At 61.6% G+C, this 9,225-nt stretch overlaps 1 pseudogene across 1 annotated transcript; it reads left to right on the forward strand.

Annotated features, from left to right (window-relative positions):
• Positions 1-3,242: 3,242 nt before the first annotated feature.
• LOC311220615 (tyrosine-protein kinase receptor UFO-like) lies at positions 3,243-8,611 on the forward strand (annotated as a pseudogene). Its single transcript, XR_014619372.1, has 5 exons — positions 3,243-3,343; positions 5,295-5,494; positions 8,133-8,233; positions 8,304-8,486; positions 8,598-8,611. The product of XR_014619372.1 is annotated as a tyrosine-protein kinase receptor UFO-like (transcript).
• Positions 8,612-9,225: the final 614 nt, after the last annotated feature.

A 9,225-nucleotide genomic window follows, 5' to 3' on the forward strand; every position in this document is an offset into this window, starting at 1 on the left:
AGGTGCCAAAGGGGACGGACCCCCCTGTCCCCAATATCCCCTTAAGGAAAGGGACCCCAAACCCCTAAATCGGGGGGACCCCAAATCTCCGGATGACGGCACGGCGTGGCGCAGCGTGGCGCAGGGTGGTGTCCCCAACACGACGTCCCCAATTTGGTGACCCCATCACCGTGACCCCATTGCGGTGACCCCATCACAGTGACCCCATCCCGGTGACCCCATCCCGGTGACCCCATCCCGGTGTCCCCAGCGCCGCGTCCCCACCTCGGGGCCTCAGCTCCGGCGTTCCCGGCGCAGCTGGGTTGGCGCACGCCACCGCCGCCGCCTGATGTCACCCCCCGGGGCCGCTGCCAACGCTGCCGTCACCGCGGCCCGCGCCCTCCCTCACCCACCCCATGGCCCCCTCCCCGTCCCCGTGTCCCCCTCCCCGTCCCCGTGTCCCCCATCCCGTCCCCTTGTCCCCGTCCCGGTGGCACCGGGAGCCCTGGCCCCATCCCCGGCCCCGCTGGCTCGGTGCCGCCGGCGTCACCGGGAGCGCAGCCAGTTCCTAGGCGAGGGGGGGGGGGACAGCAAGGAGGGTGGGGGGTCCCTGGGGGGCTCCGGGACCCCCGTCCCCAAGTGGTTGCATCCCCACGTCCCCCTCCCCGTGTCCCCCTCCCCGTGTCCCCCTCCCCGTGTCCCCATCCCATCGCTGCGCCCCTGCGCCACGCGGTGCCGAGCCCCCCCCCCCTCCACAGCAGCACCACGGCCAGATTTTGGGGTGAATCCCGGCAAAAACGGGTCTTCTGCATGGCACCCACCGCCCGGTGCCAAAAGGGGGGGGGGGTGACAAATTGGAGGGGGGGGGCACCCGCGCTGCTTGGTGAGGGGGTGGCAGGAAATGCCTCGGCGCAGCCGCGCTCCCCCCGCGCCGCCTCCGCCCGTTGCGCAAGCCGCGGCGTCGCACGGGGGCTGCTGGTGTCACACGGGGCCCGGCGGCCTTGCACGGGGCGTGCCGGTGGTGCGTCGAGTGTGCAAGGCTTGCACGGGGTGCATTGAGGTTGCACAGGGCGTGCTGGTGGTGCGTTGAGTGTACAAAGCTTGCACGGGGTGCACTGAGCTTGCACGGGGTGTGCCGGTGGTGCATCGAGTGTGCAAGAGTTGCACGGGGTACTCTGAGCTTGCATGGGACATGCCAGTGGTGCACAGGGTGTGCAAGGCTTGCACGGGGTGCTCTGAGCTTGCACGAGGCGTGCTGGTGGTGCACAAGGCGTGCAAGGCTTGATTGGGGTGCATTGAGCTTGCACTGGGTGTGCTGGTGGTGCACTGAGTGTGCAAGAGTTGCACGGGGTGCATTGAGGTTGCACAGGGAATGCTGGTGGTGCATTGAGCGTGCAAGAGTTGCACGGGGTGCATTGAGGTTGCACAAGGCATGTTGGTGGTGCACAGGGTGTGCAAGGCTTAATTGGGGTGCAACGAGCTTGCACGGGGCGTGCTGGTGTTGCACGGGGTGCGTTGGTGTTGCATGGAGTGTGCAAGCCTTGCACGAGGTGCAATGAGCTTGCACAAGGCACGTTGGTGTTGCACGGGGTGTGCAAGCCTTGCACGGGGTGCATTAACCTTGCACAAGGCACGTTGGGGTTGCACGGGGCGTGCAAACCCTTGCACGGGTGTGCACGGGAGCTGGGGGGGGGCCCTGCCTGGGGGGGGGGGCTCTGAGCACCCCGGATCGGGCCCCGGGGGGGAACTGGAGCCTGGGGGGGGGCCCAAAAATCCCCTGGGGGGGGGGGGGCAAAAATCCCCGGGGGGGGGGCACGGCCCCTTCCCCTTTCGGTATGAGAGGGGGCAGGAAGTGCCCAGGGCCCCCCCCCCGGTGCCTCCTGGACTGGTCTGGGGGCCCTGCTCCCAGTTTGGGGGGCTCTGCTCCCAGTTTGGGGGGCTCTGCTCCCAGTTTGGGGGGCCTTGTTCCCAGTTTGGGCCCCCCCGCTCCCAGTTCAGACTCCCCCTCTCCCAGTTTGCCCCCCCTCCACACCCAGTTCACCCCCATCCCTCCCAGTTTACCCCCTCCAGCTCCCAGTTTGCCCCCTCCCACTCCCAGTTCGGACCCAGCCTCTCCCAGTTTACCCCCTCCAGCTCCCAGTTTAACCTCTCCCGCTCCCAGTTCAGACCCAACCTCTCCCAGTTCGCCCCCTCCCACTCCCAGTTCGCCCCCCTCCGGCTCCCAGTTTACCCCCTCCCACTCCCACTTTGGACTCCCCCCCTCCCATTTCAACCCCTCCCCTCTCCCAGTTCAGACTCCCCCCCTCCCAGTTTACCCCCTCCCACTCCCAGTTTCGCCCCCTCCCTCTCCCAATTCACCCCCTCCCTCTCCCAGTTCGCCCCTCCCGCTCCCAGTTTACCCACTCCCAGTTCGGATTCCCCCTCCCAGTTTACCCACTCCTTCTCCCAGTTCCCCCCCCCCCATCCCAGTTACCCCCTCCCTCTCCCAGTTCAGACCCAAACTCTCCCAGTTCACCCCCTCCCCCTCCCAGTTCAGACTCTCCCCCTCCCAATTAGCCCCCTCCCGCTCCCAGTTTACCCCCTCCCTCTCCCAGTTTGGACTCAAACTCTCCCAGTTACCCCCTCCCTCTCCCAGTTACCCCCCCCATCCCAGTTACCCCCCCCTCCCAGTTACCCCCTCCCTCTCCAGTTTGGACTCAAACTCTCCCAGTTACCCCCTCCCTCTTCCAGTTACCCCCCCCATCCCAGTTCCCCCCTCCCTCTCCCAGTTTGGACCCAAACTCTCCCAGTTCGCCCGCTCCCCCTCCCAGTTCGGACTCCCCCCCTCCCAGTTTCCCCCCCCCTGCTCCCAGTCCGGACCCATCCTCTCCCAGTTTACCCGTTCCCAGTTACCCCCCCCCATCCCAGTTACCCCCTCCCTCTCCCAGTTTACCCACTCCCAGTTCGGATTCCCCCCTCCCAGTTCACCCCCTCCCTCTCCCAGTTACCCCCCTCATCCCAGTTACCCCCCTCCTAGTTACCCCCTCCCTCTCCCAGTTTGCCCACTCCCAGTTCGGATTCCCCCCTCCCAGTTCCCCCCCCCCTCCCATCCCCCCCCCTTCCTGGGCCCCCCCCTCGGGCGCGGCCGGGAGCCGTCCCAGCCCCAACTTTCTTCCTCCTCCTCCTCCTCCTCCCCCTTAACCCCTGCCCCCCCCCCCCGCCCCCCCCCTCCCTCCCCCAGGACCCCCCCCCCCGCGTCCCGGTGCCGGTGCCGGTGCCGCTCGCGGGGTCCCTGTCGCGATAGCGGCCGCGATGTCGCGACTCAGCCCCGCGCTGCTGGCGCTGCTGGCGGCCGCCGCCCTCGGCACCGACCCGGCCCCGAGCGGTAAATGGGGGGGGGGGCACCGGGGGGTGGGGGGGGGGGGACGACTTATTTTTTTTTATGGGGGGGTCATTTTGGGGCAAAACTCGGAGAAAACGGGAAAAGTCGCTCGAAAGGGGCGGTTTTGGGTTTGTTTGGGTGGTTTTTTGGTGTTTTTGGTTTTTTTTTTTTTTTGGGGGGGGATTTTTTGTTTTGGGGGGCAGTTATTTTTTTTTGGGGGGGGGTCATTTTGGGGCAAAACTCGGAGAAAACGGGGAAAGTGGCTCGAAGGGGGAGGTTTTGGGTTTGTTTGGGTGGGTTTTGGTGGTTTTTGTTGTGTTTTTTTTTTGGGGGGGGATTTTTTTGTTTTTGGGGGGGGATTTTTTGTTTTTGGGGGGGATTTTTGTTTTTGGGGGAGGATTTTTTGGTTGGGGGGGGAATTATTTTATGGGGGGGGGATTTTTTTTAAGGGGGGGGCCCCGGGGGGGTGTTTTGGGGGGAGAGGCTTTGGGGATGCCCCTGGGGGGGGGGCTCTGGGGGGGGCTCTTTTGGGAGACCCCTCCCTATAGGGGGGCTTTGGGGTGGTCCCTTTCTGGGGGGGGGGGCCTTGGGAGGGGGGGTTTTGGGGGAACCCTTTTGGGGGGGGCTCTTTTGGGGGGGGGCTCTTTGGTGGGGTCACCTTGGGGGAAGTTTTTTTTTGGGGGGGGGGGCTTTAGAAGGGTCCTTTTGGGGACAACCCCTTGTGGCCCCCCCCCCCTTTTTTGGGGTGTCCCCATTATTTCGGGGCCAACCACAGGAGGGGGGGGGCACACAGCTTGGGGGGGGGGGGGAGGTGCTTTTTGGGGAAAATTTTTGTGAATTTTTTTATTTTATTTTATTTTTTTTGGGGGGGGGGCTCTTGGGGGTCCCCCCCCAACCCCTTCCATGCCTCAGTTTCCCCCAGGATGGGAAGTGGGAATTTGGGGGGGGGGGGGTCAAAGGGTTTAGGGGGGGGGTCACAGGGTTTAGGGGGGGGGTCACAGGGTGTGGGGGGGGGTCACAGGGTGGCTGTGGGGGGGGTGTTTTTTTTTTTTTGGGGGGGGGGGGCACCGCCCATGTCCCAGGGCCAAACATCTGGGGGCTGGTTACGGCCCCACCCTGGCGCCCCATAGAGGGGGGGGGGGGGACACACGAGGAGTGGGGGGGGGGGGGTCCGGGGGGGGTCCAGATGCCGGGGATGCCTCAAAGCTCCCGGGGGAGGGCGGCGGGGCCGGGGCCGTGACCCCACTTCCCTTCCCACGCCCCCCCCCCCCCCCCCCTCCAAATCCCCCCCCCCGGCACCCAGGTGGTGTCTCCGGTGCCCCCCCCCCCGTTGCCATCAGGGCTTGGGGAGAGAGGGGGGGGGGTCTCTTATTTTTGGGGGGGTCTCTTTTGGAGGGAGGGGGGTTCAGATTTTAAGGGGGGGTCCCTTTTGGAGGGGGGGGGTCCCTTTTTGAGGGGGGGGGGTCCCCTTTTTGAGGGGGGGGGTCCCTTTTTGAAGTAGGGGTCCTTTTTTTGATGGGGGGGGTGTCCCTTTTTCAGGGGGAGGTGTCCCTTTTTGGGGGGGTCCCTTCTTGACGTGGGGGTCCCTTTTGGAGGGGGGGGGTGTCCCTTTTTGGGGGGGAGGCCCCTTTTTTTTGGGGGGGTCCCTTTATGAAGTAGGGGTCCCTTTTATAAGGGGGGGTTGTCCTTTTTTTTTTGGGGGGGTCCCTTTATGAAGTAGGGGTCCCTTTTTTTTTTGGGGGGGTGCCCCTTTTTAAAGTAGGGCGTCCCTTTTTGGGGGGGCTCCCTTTTTGGCGGGGGGGGGGGCGTCCCTCCTTGCACTAGGGGGTCCCCTTTTTAACACAGGACTCCCTTTTTTTTTTTGGGGGGGGGGTCCCTTTTTAAAGTAGGGGGTCCCATTCCAAGGGGGGGGGGGCACGTTCCCACCCCCCCCTTTCTGCCCCCCCCCTCCCAGGCTTGGTGTTCCTGGAGAACCCCTCCAACGTCACCTCCTCGCTGGGCAAAGCGGTGAGGCTGCGGTGCCGGGCTCGGGGGGGGGGCGAGCCCCCCGAAATGGGGGGTGGCGGCGCGACGGGCGGCCCTCGAGCTGGCCGACAGCGACCAGGCGCAGGTGCCGCTGAGCGACGACGTCTGGCTGGGCACCAGCGAGCTCAGGTGAGAGCCACGGGATGGGGGGGGGGGGGGGGGGCACAGTGCTGGGGGGGCGCAGTGCTCTGGGGTGGGGCACCGTGGTTTATTGCACCGCGGTTTATTGCACCGTGGTTTATTGCACCGCGATTTATTGCACCGTGGTTTATTGCACCGTGACATGCCATGCATGCTCTGTCGTTTTGCACCGTGGTGTGGTGCACCGTGGTTTATTGCACCGTGATTTATTGCACCATGACATGCCATGCATGCTCTGTTGTTTTGCACCATGATGTGTTGCACTGTGATTTATTGCACCGTGGTTTATTGCACCGTGACATGCCATGCATGCTCTGTTTTGCACTGTGACGTGTTGCACCATGACGTGTTGCACTGTGATTTATTGCACCGTGATTTATTGCACCGTGACATGCCATGCATGCTCTGTCATTTTGCACCGTGACATGTTGCACCATGATTTATTGCACCGTGATTTATTGCACCGTGACATGCCATGCATGCTCTGTTGTTTTGCACCGTGACGTGTTGCACCGTGATTTATTGCACCGTGATTTATTGCACCGTGACATGCCATGCATGCTCTGTCATTTTGCACCGTGACATGTTGCACCGTGATTTATTGCACCGTGATTTATTGCACTGTGACATGCCATGCATGCTCTGTTTTGCACCATGACATGGTGCACTGTGATGTATTGCACCATGACATGCCGTGCATGCTCTGTTTTGCACCGTGATGTGTTGCACCATGACGTGGTGCACCATGATTTATTGCACTGTGACGTGGTGCACCGTGATTTATTGCACTGTGACGTGGTGCACCGTGATTTATTGCACCGTGATGTGTTGCACCGTGACATGCCATGCATGCTCCGTCGTTTTGCACCATGACGTGTTGCACCGTGATTTATTGCACCGTGACATGCCATGCATGCTCTGTTTTGCACCGTGACATGGTGCACCATAACGTGTTGCACTGTGATGTGTTGCTCTGTGATTTATTGCACCGTGACGTGTTGCACCCATGATGTATTGCACCGTGATATGCCGTGCATGCTCTGTCATTTTGCACTGTGACGTGTTGCACCGTGATGTGTTGCACATGATGCACCGTGATCTATTGCACTGTGACATGCCATGTTCTGTTGTTTTGCACCGTGACGTGTTGCACTGTGATTTATTGCACTGTGATTTATTGCACCATGATGTGTTGCACTGTGATGTATTGCACTTGTGACATGCCATGCATGCTCTGTCATTTTGCACCATGATGTGTTGCACCATGATTTATTGCACCATGATTCATTGTACCAGGACATGCCATGTTCTGTTGTGTTGCACTGTGACGTGTTGCACCGTGACGTGCTGTGCTCTGTTGTTTTGCACCATGATATATTGCACCGTGATTTATTGCACCGTGATTTATTGCACCATGCCATGCATGCTCTGTTGTTTTGCACCACGACGTGTTTGCACCGTGACATGCCATGCATGCTCTGTTGGGTAGCACTGTGATGTGTTGCACCGTGCTGTGCTTGTTATCTTGCACCGTGACGTTTTGCACTGTCCTGTGCCGTGCTATCTCGTGTTGCATCCTTCTGTATCACACCAGGCCACGTTGCACCGTGCTGTGCCATGCTCTGTTGGGTTGCACCGTGCTGTGTTTCACCATGCCGTGTTGCACCATGCTGTGCCATGCTCTGTTGTGTTGCACCATGACATATTGCACCGTGCTGTGTTGAACCATGCCGTGCTGCACCACGTCATCTTGCACCATCCTGTGCCGTGCCATGCCGTGTTGCACTGTGCTGTGCCGTACCATGTTGCATTGTGCCACCTTCCATCATGCCATGCCGTGTTGCACCATGTCATGCTACGTTGCACCATGCCATGCTACCTTGCACCATGTCATGCCACATTGCACCACATCGTGCCACGTTGCACTGTGCCATGCCATGTTGCACCACATCGTGCTGTGTTGCACTGTCATGCTACCTTGCACCATGTCATGCCACGTTGCACCGCGTCATGCCACATTGCACCGTGTCGTGCCACGTTGCACCGTGCCATGCCATGTTGCACCACATCGTGCCATGTTGCATTGTGCCATGCCATGTAACACCATGCCATGCTACCTTGCACCACATCGTGCCGTGTTGCACCGTGCCATGCCATGTTGCACCATGTCGTGCCGTGTTGCACCATGTCGTGCCGTGTTGCACCATGCCGTGCCGTGTTGCACCATGCCGTGCCGTGTTGCACCGTGCCATGCCATGTTGCACCATGTCGTGCCGTGTTGCACCACATCATGCCACGTTGCACTGTGTCGTGCTGTGTTGCACCGTGCCGTGCCGTGTTGCACCATGTCGTGCCATGTTGCACCACATCATGCCACGTTGCACCATGTCGTGCCGTGTTGCACCGTGCCATGCCGTGTTGCACCACATCATGCCACGTTGCACCGTGTCGTGCCCCATTGCACCATTTTGTGCCACCTTGCACCGTGCCACCTTGCACCACACCACACTGCTCCGTGTTGTCCCACCGTGCACCACCCCACGTCACCCCACGTCACCCCACGCCCCCCCACGCCCCCCCACGCCCCCCCAAATTCCTGACCCGTGCTCCCCCCCCCCCCCCACAGCATCCCAGCCGTGCAGCTCTCGGACGCGGGGCGCTACCAGTGCTGGGTGCGCGCCGGCGGCGAGCAGCTCCTGTCCACCGAGGCTCACCTGCAGCTGGAGGGTGAGCGCCAGCACCCATGGGTGGGGGGCACCCACCGTGACCCCCCCCTGACCCCTCCGGCCTCCGGTAGGGCTGCCCTTCTTCCTGGAGGAGCCGCAGGACCTGGAGGTGGGGGCTGACACCCCCTTCAACCTGAGCTGCGGCGCCCGCGGCCCCCCCGAGCCCGTGCGGGTGATTTGGCTGCGGGACGGGGCCCCCCTCAACTCCCTGCTCGAGCCCCTGGCGCGCGCCCCCTCCACGCTGGTGCTGGCCGGTGGGTTTGGGGGGGGTTTGGGGGGTTTTTGGGGTTTTTTTGGGGTGCGATGGGGTTTTTGGGGTGGGATGGGGGTTTTGGGGTGTGATGGGGTTTTGGGGTGCAATAAAGGTTTTGGGGTGTAATGGGATTTGGGGGTGGGATGGGGAGATTGGGGTGGGATGGGGTTTTGGGGTGTAATGGGGTTTTTGGGGTGGGATGGGGTTTTGGGGTGCAATTTGGGGCTGGGGTGCAATGAGGGTTTTGGGGTGTGATGGGGTTTTTGGGGGTGTGATGGGGTTTTTGGGGGTGTGATGGGGTTTTTGGGGTGCAATTTGGGGCTGGGGTGCAATAAAGGTTTTGGGGTGTAATGGGGTTTGGGGGTGGGATGGGGAGATTGGGGTGGGATGGGGTTTTGGGGTGTAATGGGGTTTTTGGGGTGTGATGGGGTTTTGGGGTGCAATTTGGGGCTGGGGTGCAATGAGGGTTTTGGGGTGTGATGGGGTTTTTGGGGTGTGATGGGGTTTGGGTTGTAATGGGGTTTTGGGGTGCAATGAGGCTTTTGGGGTGTAATGGGGTTTGGGGGTGGGATGGGGAGATTGGGGTGGGATGGGGTTTTGGGGTGTAATGGGGTTTTTGGGGTGTGATGGGGAGATTGGGGTGTGATGGGGTTTTTGGGGTGTAACGGGGTTTTGGGGTGCAATTTGGGGCTGGGGTGCAATAAAGGTTTTGGGGTGTAATGGGGTTTGGGGGTGGGATG

The sequence above is a fragment of the Netta rufina genome, assembly GCF_964035555.1.
Source record: "Netta rufina genome assembly, chromosome: 36".
NCBI classification, from domain to species: Eukaryota; Metazoa; Chordata; class Aves; order Anseriformes; family Anatidae; genus Netta; species Netta rufina.